Genomic DNA, 17,811 nt, shown 5'->3' with positions numbered 1-17,811 from the left:
TTTCCAACCCATCCCAACAGAATAACTTTTCAACACTAAAATGCGGTTTCCTTGTATAACTTGTCCCACTGCCAAATTCAATATAAGAAGCTGCTTTTCTTTTGGAGCTGTTTCCTCACAATATGATTATTCTTTGACTCACTATGTTGTCCTTTTCCAATTTCCTTGTTTTTTGCTTGAGTTCACTGAAGACTGACAAACAGTAGCTTCACGTGACAGCCATTAGTCTTCTGTAAGCCTCAACTTGATTTTGAACGGATAGAATACTGAATAGGTTTTATGTAATATACTTGATGTTGTCAGCTGTATGAAATTGTCAGTTCAAGAGAAACTAAACATGCATCCAGTCTTCTCTTTTCTAAATTCATATTTGAATATAATAATGCAAAAGGCGTTGTTCCTTCTTTCAGTTAAAGCACTTTTATATCAGCCTGAACTCTAAAAAATGGAGCAATAAACATATACTCTATTAAAAAAAAAGAGAAAGCGATGAAGATAAGCATTTGCTTCTTTCTATTAGTGGGAATTATCAAGCATTTTTAAAAATGGTGTTTGTGTGTGGGGGGGCACAGGGAGGGTCATTTCATCATAATGAGAGATCTTGGCAATTTAGCGTTCATTTTCACCACATGGCATTTGACCACATTTATGCTTACTCCAGGGAGCCTGCGGAATAGAAAATCATTCAGAAAGTAGTACAGAAGAAAATCATCTCCCACCTTCCCATCTCTCAAGCAGGGAAATGATGCATTCTTCTTAGTCAAAACTCCTTGGTTTGTCCTATTTATGCTGTCATTTCATGGAGATTGAAAATATACCTTTCCATGCATTGCTGATGGGAATGTAAACAGTACAGCCACTTTGGAAAAACACATGGCAGTTTCTTAAAATGTTAAACATAGAAGTTACATATCCCCCAACAATTAAAGCTTCTAAGTGTATACCAAGGAGAAATGAAAACATACGAGTGTCTATAAAGACATACTCAAATGTTCAGAGCTGCATTGTTCACAATAGCCACACAGTCGAAAAAATCCAAATGCCCATCAACTGGATAAACACAATGTGGTATAGCCATATAGTGGAATACTGTTTGGCAATATAGCAATAAAAAGGAACTGACTATTGATACATGATACATCATGGATAAACCTCAAAAATATTGTGCTCAGTTAAAGAAGCCAGACACAACTAAAACCCCACATACTACGTAATTCCATTTACCTGCCATGTCCAGGAGAGGCAAATCTATAGATAGAAAGTAGATTAGTTGTTGCCTAAGGCTGTAGAAGGGAATATAGAGCAACCGTAAGTGGGTACAAGGTTTCTTAAGGTGATGGAAATGTTCTGAAAGTAGATCACAGTGATGGGTGCACAGCTCTTTAACTATATTAAAAATCATTAAATTGTAAAGAAAAAGACCACTTTTATTCTGGTAATGAAAATTAGAAGAAGCCAGAAAAAGGGAGAAAATAAGAATCACAAAGTAGATGATTACTCACCATGGCTCATTATTGATTTAATTAACTGAAACTTGAAGCAGTAGAGGAAGAGGATCAAAATGAAGCTCTAGCAAACATTTCAGAGTCCTAATTATTTAAAGAATCAAGATACTCTAAAAAGTTGTTCTATAAGGCAACTTAGGGAATGAGACAGTATATGCCACATTCAGAAGATGCAGGCAGTAGAATTCTAGGATTTCCTGTAAAGGAAGAATGCCTGGGATCCTCATTGTCAGATATCAGGATATTAAATCTCTGTGAAATTCTGCCCATATTTTGTGTATCATATGTCTTTGGAGAGTTAAAGTGCAGCATCCTGGGAAAGCAAAATAATGTAAAATATCAAAGATTTGCTAAATCACTGAGGATAGGATTTCACTCTTCAGTGGAGTTTGAGGACTCAAAGGCATTTAACATTGTAACAGAAAAAAAATGGTAGCACTGCAGAAGAGTAGCAGTATTACCAATTGAAGTTTGAGAAATTTTTGTTCATTGAAATTATTCTAATTCAGTGGAGCCTCACCACTTTAGGGGTTATAAAGGTGAATCATCTGCTTAACTGGTTAGATTATAAAGAAAGCAAAGAAGCATTTCAGTGTAAGGGGTGAGGAAGCATTTCAAAAGGGCGATCTTACACTTTGTGAAGCCAGGTGGGGACATGGGCCACCTGACAGTAGGAGTCTCTTGACCACTAATGATATCGCGTTGCTCCCCTGACTCATGGGATCAGCCTTGGCTGTCTGCTCTGACTTCTCATGGGGACCCTTGACCTGTGGGAGAAGAGATGATGATGGGAAAGAAGAGCCCCTCAAGTGTCTACAAATTTCCTTGTCATGCGCCATTCTATTGAGAGTACCTGCCAATCCAATCAGATCTGAGGGATCAATACTGAACGTATGTATGTTTGATTGCTAGTGTGTAGTGGAAAGATATGATGGATACCGGCAGCACAATGAACTATTCAATAACATCTTTTTTTTTTTCTGTTATAGTATGTAGCTCTCAGATGCACTAGACTTAAAATGTGTGTTTGAATGGTATGAATCACGTTTTCCAGGTGACAGTTTCCTTTTGATTTCTCTAAAGTTTTATAATTGACACAAAAGAAAGGAAATGCTGGCTGGGTTTGTTGGCAGGGCAAATCACTGATTATGAGGGCGTGTGATCATGAAAGCAGAATTGGAAAGCAATCCAGTGAGGCTTTAGAAAACTGCAATTTGCTTGCCATTTTCTTCTGGGGGGAAAAATCCTCCACAAAGTGTTTAAAATAGTTCATAGTAGAATAACTAGAAAAAATAATTCAGTGAAGTGACTGGTTATTAGATAATTTTTAAAAAGCCAGAAGCTTCCCTATGGAGAAGTAATAATAATAAGGAAAAATAATTGGGGGTGGAGGAGAACCAATTTTCAATGATAATAAGAATTGAAAACTACCTAGGAAGTAACTTAGATAGAAATGTGCAGTACTTTTTGACAAAAACTAAAAGCTTTATTGAGGGACATAAAAGAAAGCCTGACCAAATGGAAAAAACGTAACATGTTTTGGGATGGGAAGACTAAATATTATCAAGATATTAGTTCTTCTCAAATTAGTCTATCAAATTCCAAAAATTCCCAAAGGTATGTTTTGGCAGAATAATGTTAAATATAGCCAAGTTTTGGGGAAAATATAAAAATAGTGAGTGAAGAATTTATCTATTAAGTATGAACATTTATTATAAAACTATAGTAATTAAAAAGTATGGTTCTTCAAGGTAAATGAAAATAGATGTTCACAAAAAAGACTTGTACAAGAATGTAGCAGTTGTTTCATAATAGCCTCGAACTAGAAACAATTCTAAACAGTCTGACAATGGGAAATGGGTAAAGAAATAGTGGCATAGCCACACAGTGGAATACCACTCAACCATTAAAAAAGAATCAACTTCTGGTACATGCAACAACATGGATAAACTGCAAAAGCACTGTTTGAGTGAAAGAAGGCAGAACACAATAGTGAATGATTCCATTTATATAAATTTTTAGAACAAGAAAAAGTAATCGTTGGCGAAATAAATCAGAGTAATAGTTGCCTCTGTGGTGAGGTGTTTGAGAACTGACTGAGGCACAAGGCATCTTTCTGAGTAATGGAAGTGTTTCGTATCTTAATAGTGGTATGTGCTGTCCGGATGTATGCATTTGTCAAAACTCATTGAATTGTATACCCTTAAGATCTGTGCATTTTACTTCATATAAATTATATCTTAAATAAAGTGTGATACCTTAAAATGTGAGGCAGGAACAAATTGACTAACCAATGGCACCATGGAACAAAATAGAAAATTAAGGAATGGATCCACTATAAAAATAAGAATTTAGTATATGATAAAGAGAAATTTTAAATCAGAGGGTTGGGTATATGTGTGTGTGTGTTGGGGGGGGAGGATTATTTAATGATATTGTTGGGACTAGGAAAGATAAAAGCTGGATCCACGTCATTCCTAATGCCAAAATAAAGCCAGATAAATTAAAGATTTACATATAGAAAGCGAAATCAATTTACTTCATATATTTCTGTATTGTTTACATTCTTTTAGGAAGCACACTTTTCCATCTTTTTTATTATGGTAGTATGTATAAAACATAAAGTTTACCATTTTAACCGTTTCTAAGTGTACATTTCTGTGGCATTAAGGACATTCACATTGTTATGCAACCACCACTACCATCCATCGCCAGAATTTTTCATCTTCCCAAATTGAAACTCTGTACCCATTGCACAACTCCTCATTCCCCTTCCCTTACAATCCCTGGCAACCTCTACCCCCAATTCTACCTTCTTTCTCTATTAAATTTGACTTCTCTAGATACTGCATGTTTGTGGAATCATACAGTACTTGTCCTTCTGTGACTGACTCATTTCACATAGCATAATGTCCTCAAGTTCTATCTATGTTGTAGCTTGTGTCTAAATTTCCTTCCTTTTTTAAGGCTGAAAAATATTCCATTGTATTTTGTTTATTCGTTCATTCATTGATGGACATGTGGGTTGCGTCCATCTTTTGGCTAGTGTGAACAACGCTGCTATGAACATAGGTGTACAAGTATTGTTCCAGTATCTTCTGTCTTAGTCTGCTCGGACTGCCATAACAAAACACTGGGTGGCTTAAGCAACAGAAATGGATTATCTCACCATTTTTGGAGATTAGAAGTCGAAGATCCAATTTCTAGCCAATTTGGCTTCTGGTAAGAGCTGTCTTCCTGGCTTATAGATAGGGCTGGAGTGGGGTATGGCTCAGGAGAGGGGTGCTCTCTTCCTATAAGGACACTAATTCTATCAAACTAGATCCCCACCTTTATGACCTTGTTTGACTTTAATTCCTTACTCCAAATGCAGCCATACATATGAATTTTGGGGGGACACAACATCCTTCAGTCCATTATGCCTTCTTCCATTTTTTTTGAATAAAAAAATAGGGTGAATGTATAATTTAAAAAAATATTACAGTAAAAGACACATTGCCATTAATCCCCCTCACTTCGAACACACTTATCCCGTCGTTCTTGCCACTTTCTGGAGCAGTTCTGGAAGTCCTCAGTAGCCATTAAGCAATAACTTCCCGTTACCTCCTCCCTTAGTGATGACTTTTTTTAAATCAAGAAAATTCTATATTCAATCATGTTTATCCATTCTTTCCCCTTCCCAGCTACACGTATACTTAAAAATAATTTTATTTAGTTATAATTCCCATACCAAACATATCTTCCATCACACATACACTTTTGAAGTATTTTAGCCCCTGTATTTTTTTAAATTAGAAACATTATGACCATGCATGAAGTTACGAGGTTGGAGGTGAGTGCTCTTGAATTTCTTTGGGAGCAATTCTAGAGGAATAATTATAAGTGAATTTTACCTGCCAGAAACGCATGCCCACTGTTTGGAAAGGAGCTCTGGGTATCTTCAAAAACCTTCAAACTGGTTTTAGGTCCAGCTCCCCTCTGCAAGTAGAGTTAAGCTCAAGAGCAGGAATCCATTAATAGGTCAACAGCAGGAGGGGTGGGGGAGGGGGGAGAGGATTGCAAGGGGCCTTAGAGCAACTGCAGTTCATTTGGTAGTTTAAAATTGGCTTTTCTTTTATTCTCTTATTCCTGCTAACCCCATAGAATCCAGGAAGAATAGGGATGTTTTCTCCTACACATTTGGTTATAATAACAGGCCAAGATCTCTTTGAACATAACCAGTGAAGAAAAGAAGCATCCGTGGCCATCAAACTGGGTAAAATAGTCACATAGGCTCGGGTTTGGAGTTTGAAGTCTATGAACTATAATTGTGTAGCATTGTACAGTGAGAATGCTTTGGGAGTTTTTAAAGCTAGAATTTTCAAAGACTACATTCCTCATTAGACCTTCCCCATTAAGGCATGCTTGAATGATGCTACACAGACGAATAGTTGGGATTTTTTTCCACCCTTGTCATAGTCTGAAGACAAAGGATTCTTCCGCTTGCCAAAGTTCCCCGGAGCCTAGGTTGAGCGGCTGTGACAGCACTTCAGCAGGGAGCTTTTTATTCAGGCTTCAGTTTGCCATGAGGCCTCATTCACTAAACAGGATCAAGTTGGAGCAGTATATGGAGAGAAAAAAAAATCAATGAAGGAAAAATCCGGCACAGCCAGATATGGTGCCTTGGACACAACTTTTTCCTTTCACTGATGCTGAGTCATGATGCAGTCTAGACTAAGGCACAGGAAATTGTAAAATTCTTGTTCTAACTGCATTGCATATTCTAGGTGCTTTGACTAAAGTAATGTCATGACAGTTGAGCAAATGCTAGTGTTAGTATTGTAGCTGGCTTGACTTCTCTGAAAAGCAGCAAGAGTGGTATAAAAGAGCTGGAGAACCTGTAGTTTATACCAAAAACCTCCTCATGGCCTTATAGTCTTGCTTGTCACCAATCTCTACTAGCCTCAATTTCCTCATCTGTAAAGTACGGATAATGTACCCACTCTTTCTAACTCAAAAGTTTCTTTTTAAAAAAAAAATTATTTTTAATTGTATTAAATTTATTAGGGTGACATTTGTTAATAAAATTCTATAGATTTCAAGTGTACAATTCTGTAATACATCACCTGTATACTGCATTGTGTGTCCACTACTCAAAGTCAAATTTCCTTCCGTCACCATATATTTGACCCCTTTTCTCTTTTCTACCTTCCCCCCTTACCCTCTGGTAACCACTATGCTGTTTTCTATGAGTTTTTGTTTGTTTGTTTGTTTGTCTTGTTCATTTGTCGCTTTCAGTTTTATATTCCACATATGAGTGAAACTTTATGGTTCCCAACTTTTTCCAACTAACTTATTTTGCTTAGCATGATATTCTCAAGATCCATCCATGTTGTTGCTAATGGCAGTATTTCATCTTTTTTATGGCTAAGTAATATTCCATTATATATATATATAAAATATTCTGCCCCGGCCTGCAGGGCATTCAACAGGAACCCGAACAAGCCATCTCTAAAAGGGAGAAAATGGGAGACGCAAAGAAATGGAGGCAAGACAGGGATCTGATCAAGCCTCAAATTTTATTTTAGCAGAAGGGGTTTATATAAGTTCAAAGAGAAAGAGGAAGTAGACTGATGGGCGGTAGCGGGGTTGCTAGGGAGGCGGGGCGGACCCTGGGCGGTTCTGCCTTTCAAGGCCTGGTCCATAGTGATAGGATATCTCCAAGGCGGAAAGGCAGATGCGGTTTGCCCTGCCCTTCGGGCTCTGGGCCCCAGCAATATTCCATTATATATATATATATATATATATATAATATTCCAATATATATATATATATATATATATATCACATCTTCTTTATCCATTCATCTATCGAAGGACACTTTGGTAGTTTCCATGTCTTGACCACTGTGACTAATGCTGCAATGAACATAGGGGTACATATATCTTTATGAATAAATGTTTTCAAATTTTCAAGGTTCTTGTGAAGATCAAATAGGGTAAATTCATGTGTTTGTTATAATATCAAGGCATACTTCTTATTCATTATCATTAGAAGTTTTATATTTGAATTTAGATGTTGTATGTATGTGATTCTTTTGGATTATGTGTGTATGGACTTCAGCCATTACCAAGAAAGACAACTTTTTAATATTACTTACCAAAGGAAAAATGTTGAGGCTATGTAAGTTTAAAACTGATTTTAACTTGGGTATAAGACATAAAATGCTCTCTCCATTGGCCTTCAAGTTAATAAAAATAGCAAATTTGTGAATGGACATATCCACAGGCATCCTTCTCTTGTATGTAAAATCAAGCATAGCATAGTGGTTAAGAGTACCAGCTCTAAGGGCTGGAATTTGGGGACTCAAATCTGAGCTCTATGACTTGCTAACAGTGTGCCTTAGAAAAGCTACTTAACCACTCTGTGCCTCTATTTCTCCCCTTATAAAACTGGGATAAAAGGTACTAATTACTTCATAAGATCATTGTGAGGTTTCAAAGAGTTAGTAGAACTAAAGGTCCTAGAACAGTGGTAATACATACTAAATATCACTAGTATTACCTAGTTAATTGGAAGAGTTTGGGGGAAGGAAGGAGAAAGAGGAGGTAAAATAAAACACCCTCCCCCCCCAAAACAAAACAAAACAGAACAGGAAAGAGTCATCAAGAGAGGGAAAGATAGTGAGGAAAATAGGGATTCAGTAGAGACACAGATGCACAAACATACCAAAACAGACACAAGGACAAAGACATTTTCACCCTTGTTTTGTGACCTTTACACATCTTAGTACTGAAAGTTTTAAAAGCCATATTACATCTTTACACCACAGGCTTATGTATTAGTTTGCTGGGGTTACCATAACAAAATCACGCACAAAGACCAGGTGGCATAAACAACAGTAATTTTTCTTAGAGTTCTGGAGGCTAGAAGTCCAATATCAAGTTGTCGGCAGATTTGGGGGTTTTTTTGAGGCCTCTCCCCTTGGTTTTCAGATGGCACCTGGTCACTGTGTCCTCACATGGTCTTCCCTTCATGTGCACACATCCCTGATATCTCTTTGTGTGTCCAAATGTCCTCTTCTTATAAGACACCCATCATATTGGATTAGGGCCCAACCTAACAGTCTCATTTTAACTTTAATGTCTCTTTAAAGGTCCTATTTCCAAATACAATCATACTCTGAAGTACTGCATGTTGGGGCTTCAACATATAAATTGGGGAGGGGGAATACAATTCAGTCCTTAATAGACTTTTTGCTCCATAGAAAATGAGAAATTAGCCAAAGGACCAGAATTTATTCCAGTATTATATAAAGGATTCAAAGAAAATTGTGAGTCCAGTAGTAAAATTTGGTTGAATATCTCATGTGGTACTTATATTAATCACATGAAAGACAATCTTACTCTTATGGAGAAACTAAGAGTTTCATAGAAAAGTAATATACATTTGGCAATAATTTTTTATTTGCTTTAGACACTTGGTCCATAATATTTGGTTTGGAAAGTGGGATTTGGAGTTGTCAGATAGGAAAATATAATCTATGCTAGTTATTTTGGCAGAGGAAATTTAATATAGGCATTAAGCATAAAGATATTTACTACTATCTGCTCATGGGAAGCAGTTTAGCATGATATCATCAATGAGGTAGCTATAATACATGTGATGTTCATTGGGATGTCAAGATGATTAAGATTTCTGGGGAATAGACTATGGCAGAGAGCAGGAGAGCTGACATAGCCCTGAGGTAAGAGAATGAAGATGTGCTGTTGTCTCTGTTAGTAGAAAGCAAAAGGCTTATGATCCTTGAGAACTGTTTGAAGGAGAAAAACTAGATCAATAGCTGTGTACTAGACGCGAGATACTTGTGTTAATTTGCTCAAGTAAAAGTCATCATATCTGGAACAGCAGCTACATTTGGCATTACCTGATTAAGTTTACAATAATCCACAATCATTATCCAAGATGAATACATCTTCTGCACAGGCCAAACACACAAGTGAAATAGAAATGTTAGGAGTTGCCACACCTGAGTCTTTTAAGTCTTTGGTGGCACCATTAATCTTGGCAATTCTCCTGCATGTGGTATTGCACTTAGTTTACTGTCTGGGGTGGAGTGGAGAGAGCTCCAAGAGCTTCCACTTGGCCTTCCTATGGTATTAGCTCTTTTGCCACATTCCAGTGTGGCGATTAGGCTAGTTTCCAAGCATATCTATATCAATTATACATTCAAGGCATATACACTAAGAAAGTGACCATAGGGTGGGTCCTGTAAGAGAGGCTTGAGCCCAAAACTCATTTATCATCTGAGCGTCGTAAGCCTTCTCTTTGGCTGCCGACCTCCAGTGGTATTTTGGGTCTCCAGGAATTAGCATCCATTCAGAAGCAGTATTTGGAAATTTTCGAAGATCTAAAGATGCTTTGATTTTCTTCAATAAAAAGGTCAAGACTTCACTTGAGTCGTATTAGCAAAGTAGGTCCCCATTATTTGTTTATCCAAGCTATTATGTGTGTATATTCTATTAATAGCTGATGCCCGAGACCTGCGAGTATAGGCAATATTTGCTCTGGGGATCCCCATCAGTCTAGCCAAGACTTTCTCAGAATTGCACTGCAGGCTGGAGCTCTGCCTATTCAGCCCCCGTTCCTTCCCGCCTGCCGTTCACAGGTGTCAGGCCTGCGTTGTGGTCAGAAGGCTCTCCCTTCCTATTCCTGACCTCCTGCCCCTTTATCTTCCACAGGTGTTTCCCCCAATACATGTCTTGCACATTTGCACTTTGGCATTTGTCTCTCAGAGGACCTGAGCTGACACAAATTAACTAATTGTGTAAAAAGCCCAAAGCCCATAGACTATTAGACTGTTGACACATATAAAATTGCTGGCCTTGGGGGAGTATAATTTTACATTTTTCTAATAACTGAAAGTTTTTTTGAAAAATTAATTAGTTCTGAATAGAGTTGTTTTTTTTTCCCCTTGAAAAACACTTATGCCCTAAGTGGGGAAAGTGTCACTTTTGGAAATAAAATTTTAAAATGGATCTAGGGAAGAGATTCAATTTCTGGGATTGGGAGCAGAAACTGGGAGACCTGGGCAGCATTTCCATGTTTGTCTGTCTCTGCTCTTTATCTTACTCTTTATTTTGCTTTCTATTTTATATCATAGAGTGTTAACCTAAGATCTAACATGTCAAAAATGAAAAATGTGGGGTTCATGTGGTGCTCTCAACAGGCTCCTTGAAGAACATTTTTTCCTCCTTTCAAGGATCAGCTAAAATTGAATTTGGCATTGTTTGCCCTTTGTCGCCTAGGCGTTCGGGTCAGACTCTTGTCTGACCCAAGTGAGGCAGTGATGGACAGTTCTGTAGAGGGAATTATCACAGGCTAATCAGATAAACCAAAAGCAAAATTGTTTTTCTCTTCTCCCACGGCATCTGCTCCTTCATGTTCCTCCTCTTTTATGTTCTCTTCTAACTTGCCTTGTGAATTTTCAAGGCGTAGTACAATTTATTGTTATTAGCGAGTAGAGATTTTGGCTGCAAAAATAGTTGTATGAACCTAGTGTCTTCTGCCTTGTAGACAGACTCTCAGGAACTGAGAGCAGTGTCTGTAGGCCATCGACATTGAAGCATGGCCAACTCTAATATTTCCTGACCAGTACAGAAAGAGGGGCCCTGCTGTTTCCTGGATGCATTAGGCTTTCAGTAAATAATAATAATGCATTTTATCATGGGAGAGTCTAAAACATTCACCTTGTAGTAGTAACAATAAGTCTAACTCCAGAATCAGCAGAAGCCATGCAAAAAAATAATCAAACTAAAGAAAACTTAACAAGAACGAAGGGTAATAAAAGAATCTCTCTTGTTGTTTGTTTGTTTAACTTTACATTTTAGCAATAAAAAGAGACAAGGAAGGAATAGGCCTGGGTTTGGGGCTGAAGATACAATGACAACATAGGCTTAAGAGAGTAAAATACTGTTATAATAGTATTTTGCTTCTCTGCCAAGGGAGTAATAGAAGGAAATTATTTGTTGTATGTGTGCCTTGTGCCAACCCTATGCTGGATGCTTTATATACATATTATCTTGGTTTTCTCCAGAACCCAGAAGAGGAAGCATGTTATCTCCATTTTATTGATGAGTAAACTGAGGCTTAGAGAAATCAAATTAATGACCCAAGCTCATGTGGCCTGTTTGTGGTCCCTCTGAGATTCAAACCCAGGCCTGTTTGCCTTTAAATTATGGATAAAGGAGAATGGTCATAGAACTATAAAGGCTAGAGCAAATACTGGTAAGAGGCGGAGGCAGCTAAGCAATGAATTCCAATCCAGAGCAAGCAAAGGCCAGGTGCATGGTGATTGCCTCCATGTACTTGGGTAATGCTAACCAAGGTTGTAGAGACCTTACAGAAGACACCAAAACTGCCATTGGTGATCTTCAAGGAACTAAGTGAGGAGAAAGCGATAGCACAACGAGACTCAAAATGGAGATATATAGTCTCGAGTTTTATAAACCTAGTCATAGAATAATTTCGATGAGTTCTGAGGCATGTTGGTCCCTCGTTTGCATTGGCTTGAGGAAGTTATAATACAACCAGAATGACTTGGTTATAAGGCTGATTTCCAAGGGTGCACCCTGCTTTCCAATACCTAATTTTTAAAATGGAAATGAGGCGTTTAGGCTTGATTTGAGCTGACTCTATTTTTCTAGAAGGTGGGACATGAGAAATTACAGACCCACAGACAATATTGAATTAACATAAAGGCGTTTAAGAGACCCCTTTCACAGCTTAGAGTGCAAGATTCAGTCCCCTGGAAAAGTGTGCTCTCAACTACAAGGCGTAGTGATAGGGCTACATCAGAGGGGCTGGGATTAATTTTTAGTTATCCTATTGGCCAAGATTTGGCAAGAGTGGGAGGAAACATTCTGCATACATTGCTAGTGGAAATGTAAATTGATACAACACCCACAGAGAGCAGTTGGCTGCATCTACTAGAATTACAAATTCACATTCTCTTTAACCCACCAATACCACTTGTAGGATTTGAACTTACAGAAACATTCACTCGTGTACACGCAGTTGTATATGTACAAGGGCATTCACTGTAACATTCTTGGAAAGAGCAAATAGTAATACAACTAGTACCATTTCTGGTCTCTTAACTAAGACTTTTTGTAGTTTTTATAATTCCCTCTTAGAGCTTTCAGTAGCTATCACCTTGTTATTATTTGCTGTAATGAACTTGGGTTCATTTTAACATTACTAGATTAATTCATAATTATTATGAGAATTAAAGCCAAAACAAAAAAAAATTATATATATGCATATGTATATATACATATATATGTGCATATATGTATATGTATATATATATATACATATATATTCACATATATATGTGTATATATATGTATGTATATATACATTATATATATATACACATATATATATGAAAGTCACACTTTAGATTAACCAAGATCATATTATCAAAGGTATTTCTAATCTAAGGTAGTACAGTGTTTTGTTTGTTATGGCGATTCAATGTAGGCATATAGCCATAAGAAGTATTTCAGTATTGAACAAAATAAATTTTGGATGTGACTATAGGTCATGGCCCACTCCTTCCAGAATTTACAATGTCAACCCCTACAGGGTAAGATGGGTATTGGAGGTGGGGAAAGCGTGAAGGGCTGCTGGTTGGAGGATGTGTAATAAGCTTTAGGGGCAAAGCCACCCAGTGTCCCATTTAAATTCCCGGTCATCTCCTTTCCCTCTTTTCTCTAACCTCTTAATTTAGTGCTCTAGATAAGCGAGAGGATCGGGGTCAGGAAAGATTCCAGTCAAAGAATGAAGCTGGGTTTAGTTTGAAGAGGCAAGACAGTGTCCAGTTGAAGATACCGAGTTTATAGGAAGGAAGATTGAGATTTAAGATAAAAAATGTCAAGAATGGGTCAACTAAGTTCTATCTGGTAAAATTCTGAAAAGATCTTATTTAAAGCTTCACTTTAATAACATTTTTTAAAAACAAAACTTATAGTTAGCTCTTTTTTTTATTAGTTTCAGGAGTACAAAACAGTGTAATAGTTAGACATTTACACCCCTCACAAAGTGATAAGCCCGATCTACTACCCCTCTGACATTGTATATAGTTGTTACAATACCATTGACTGTATTTCCTATGCTGTACTCCACATCCTGTGAATGTGTGTGTGTGTGTGTGTATGTGTATAATTATAGTTGACATTCAGTATTATTTAGCTCCAGCTTCAGGTGTACAGTGCAATGGTCAGGCATCTACACCATACATGAAGTGGTCTCCCTAACAAGACATGTGCACCTCTGACACCCTACAAAATCTTTACATTATTGATTATATTCCCCAAACTGTCTTTTGTATCCCTGTGGCAGTATTGTGGTTACTGATTGTGCTTTCTAATCCCCTCACCTTCTCCCTCGTCCCCCCTCCCCTCCCATCTAGCAACCCTCAGTTTTTTCTCTATGTCTCTGAGACTGTTTCTGATCAGTTTGCTCATTTAATCTGTTCTTTAGATTCCACATATAAGTGAGATCATATGGTATTTGTCTTTCTCTGATTTATTTCATTTAGCATAATGTTCTCTAGGTCCATCCATATCATTGCAAATGGTACGATTTCCTTCTTCTTTATAGCTGAGTAACACTCCATTGTGTAAATGTACCAGTTTTTTAATCCAGTCGTCTACCAATGGACATTTAGGTTGTTTCCAAGTCTTGGCTATTGTAAATAGCACTGCAATAAACACAGGGGTGCATATATTTTTTTCAAATTAGCATTTTGGATTTCTCTGGATAGATACCTTAGAGTGGAACTGCTGGGTCATAAGGTAGTTCCATTTCCAGTTTTTTGAGATACCTCCATACTGATTTCCATAGTGACTGCACCAATTTGCAATCCCACCAACAGTGCACAAAGGTTCCCTTTTCTCCACATCCTCGCCAGGACTTGTTGTTTGTTGATTTATTGATGATAGCCATTCTGACAGGAGTGAGATTGTATCTCGTTGTGGTTCTTATTTGCATTTCTCTAATGATTAGTGAGGTTGAGTATTTTTTTCATGTGTCTGTTGGCCATCTGTATGTCCTCTTTAGAAAAATGTCTCTTCATGTCTCATGCCCATTTTTAATTGGATTGTTTATTTTTTGGTGTTGAGTTGAATGAGTGTTCTATAAATTTTGGATATTAGCCCCCCATCAGATGTATAGCTAACTCATAATTATTTCTTAATAGATATATAAACTTAATGCTCTATATGCATTAATTCATCATTTACAACACATTTATGAAGGAGGTCCTATTATAAAGCCTATTTTGCTGTTGAGGAAAGAGACTTATTAATGACTGAGTGATTTGACCACAGACTCACTGTACTGTGTCTCCCTGTCTACCTAATGGGGTTTCTGTGAGAATCATGTGAATTTTTGAAAACCATAAAGCACTGGGTAATTGAAAGCCATTTCTCAAGAGATAGAAAATGTTACTCACTGTATTCTGTGGAATACTCCTTTTAATACAGTACTTGGAAAACAAGTTACTATTGAAGCTAACATAAAATTAACCACGGATTAGAGAACACTTTTGGATGGCAAAATAAATATTAAGAAGAACATAAGAATAAAAAGAAAAAATGGCATACAATCAAGATAAGTAGTCATAAAAATGGCCTGTTTTTGATGGGGTGAGAGTTTTTCACAGAGCTGAAAACTGATTGCATTGCCAGATTGTATAGAACAACAGTCTCTGGAACAGGACTGACCTGGTTATAAAAGGAGAATTGCATGGCCTAATGGATTGTTCCCACCTTCAACTGCTAATGAAGCTCTTGGAAAATGTATCCCTACTTAATGAATGAGGCTGAAAATGCCAAGAAGCCTTTTGCCAAGGATGTGTTCTCTAGGCTCAGACTGAATTCATTATTATGTTAGAGTACTGCCACCAAGCCAACCATGGGCAATTTAGCATGCCACGTTTCAAGCAGGATTTAATTCATCTAATACATTCACTTTTGTATGCCATCAAGGAGACAAATACCCTATGATCAGGTGATGGTCTGTCAGTAATTCCATAAACAGAAAGTAGTGGTGTTAATGGAGAGTTCTTCAGTCAAATCTTTGTGATACTCCCATTAAAAGCTGGTCCAAAAATTTGCCAAGGATATCAAGTTCCTATCTTGTGCTATGTCTGTACCTTTTTAAGTGGAAGAGGTAAAGAGGATGTGTGTGTGCATGTGTGTGTGTGTGTGTGTGTGCGCGCGCGCGCGTGCGTGTACACGTCACGCACACATGCGCACATGTGTATGCTACTTTATAATACCAAACTCCACTTGTGTTATGAAACTTCACTTCCTTCATAACAAAAAGAATGGTAAATGTCTTGACCAAAGAAAGCACATCTGAGTGACCCTTAATCTGCTATGGGTACCTTTTTATGGAACCACATAGCTCTAAGTTAGTTGCAGCTATCTGAAGATAGCTGCCTCTTAGAAGTGCTAGTTCTGGGCCAGCCAAGTGGCGTGTTGGTTAAGAGCTGGCTTGGGATGCCAGACGGCCCCAGTTTGGATCCCACATATGAGGGCTAGTGACACTGCCCTCTACAGCTAACATGCTGAACAACAGCTCAATCTGGAGCTGGGCTGCCGTGAGTCGCCAGCTACGGCATGGTCTGCAGCCCCTGCTGCAGTGGTTTGCCATGGGCTACCGTGTGTAGCCAGCAGCCAGCGTGAGCGGCCGTCCGGAAGCCAGCGACTGATCTGCCTCATCCAGGAAGAGCGCAATGATGGTGCCAACTTGGGCCAGTGAAGCAACGTCCTCCACAACTAGACTGAAGAATAAAAGGACAACTTGTCTGTTCTCTTCCCCAATTCTGCAACGCTGTTCCCTCCCCCAATTCTCCAATAAAATCTTTTAAAAAAAAGAAGTGCTAGTTCCTTCTTTCTTTATGGCCACATGTTTTCCCTTATGTAGCGAATCTAAAAGCAGGGACTGTTGGAATGTTACCAAAAGTGGGAGGGGACTTACTTAGTCCTAACACCCATAGAGCTTGCTATCCAAGTCAGAAAGTGACACATGAATGCATCAAGAATAGGTCCAACATCCAACAATAAGAAAAAGTTGTAATCAAACACCATTTATTGAATACTTCCTGTTCCAAGGCTAGGTACATTTGAAGGGACATCTGAGAGACACAAGAGATCCAGTGTATGTCTTTTTTCCTAAACACTGACCTGTATACTCTAATAAGCTGAATATCATGGTAGGTGAATTATATTTCAATACAATAAAATATAAAATATGGGACAGTTTCATGCTTTGCAATGGTTATATTTGACTAAATTATAGAGTATATGACTAGGAAACAAATTTGAAAACATAAATTGGGGTCAAATTATAAAGGGCTTCTATTGCTGGGAAGTTGGCAGCAAGAACCATTAAAGGTTATTGAGAAAGTAAATAATGTTACAAGGTTCAGGACATTTAGTCCAACATCATTTTCAGCATGATCTTTGCATCTTCCCTAGACTTTGTACTAGAGAGTACAAGTGATTTTGTACTTCGCAGTTTAGTTTTGTGTTAGGGAGATCTATCTATCTATCTATCTATATATCTATATCTCTATCTCTATCTATCTATCTATCTATCTTATCTATCTGTATATATATATATATATGTATATATATATATTTTTTTACTACTCAGTCAAGGGAAACTTTACTGAAGCCCCAGGGCCATGTGATTTGAGCAGGAGGCCACCCTGTGGGCCAAATAGATGGTGGAGGGGCCTTATTTGACCTTCTTCTTGGGGCATAGGTTGTTGGTATGGTGACAGTTAACAGCAGTTAACAGCACAGGGATGCAGGCGAGCTTAACACTAGTGGCAGATCATCTTGTTGCAGTTGTACTCCTGGGTGAGCTGGCGGAGGGAAAGCTCGATGATACCACCTGCAGATGAAGCACCAAGTGCAGTGTGGACTCTGAGTATTATAGTCTGAGAGAGCGCAGCTATCCTGCAGCTGTTTGCCCGCAAAAATCAGACACTGCCGGTCAGTCGGGATGCCCTCCTTGTCTTGGATTTTAGCTTTGACATTCTCAATAGTGTCACTGGGCTTGACCTCGAGTGTGATGGTCTTACCTATCAGGGTCTTCACAAAGATCTGCATCTCTGCATCTGCTGGCGATGAAAAGAAAGAGCGAGAGTATATATAATTTTAGAAAATTTCCCCAAAGAGCTTGATCATAATGGCCTGGTAAACTGAATTATATAAACCTTCATAATAAATAAATAAATAAATAAATA

The 17,811-nt window shown here is 37.9% G+C and overlaps 1 protein-coding gene and 1 pseudogene across 1 annotated transcript in view; one reads left to right on the top strand and one right to left on the bottom strand.

The window, feature by feature from the left end:
- SHROOM3 (shroom family member 3) overlaps positions 1 to 17,811 on the top strand; it is a 336,716-nt gene that overhangs the window by 14,057 nt on the left and 304,848 nt on the right. The window lies entirely within an intron of this gene.
- On the bottom strand, positions 17,298 to 17,677 carry LOC109371175 (ubiquitin-60S ribosomal protein L40 pseudogene; annotated as a pseudogene).

The sequence above is a fragment of the Hipposideros armiger genome, unplaced genomic scaffold, assembly GCF_001890085.2.
Source record: "Hipposideros armiger isolate ML-2016 unplaced genomic scaffold, ASM189008v1 scaffold_552, whole genome shotgun sequence".
Classification (NCBI taxonomy): domain Eukaryota; kingdom Metazoa; phylum Chordata; class Mammalia; order Chiroptera; family Hipposideridae; genus Hipposideros; species Hipposideros armiger.
The sequence above is the reverse complement of the archived record's forward strand: the minus strand, read 5'-3'. Positions and strand labels throughout refer to the sequence as shown.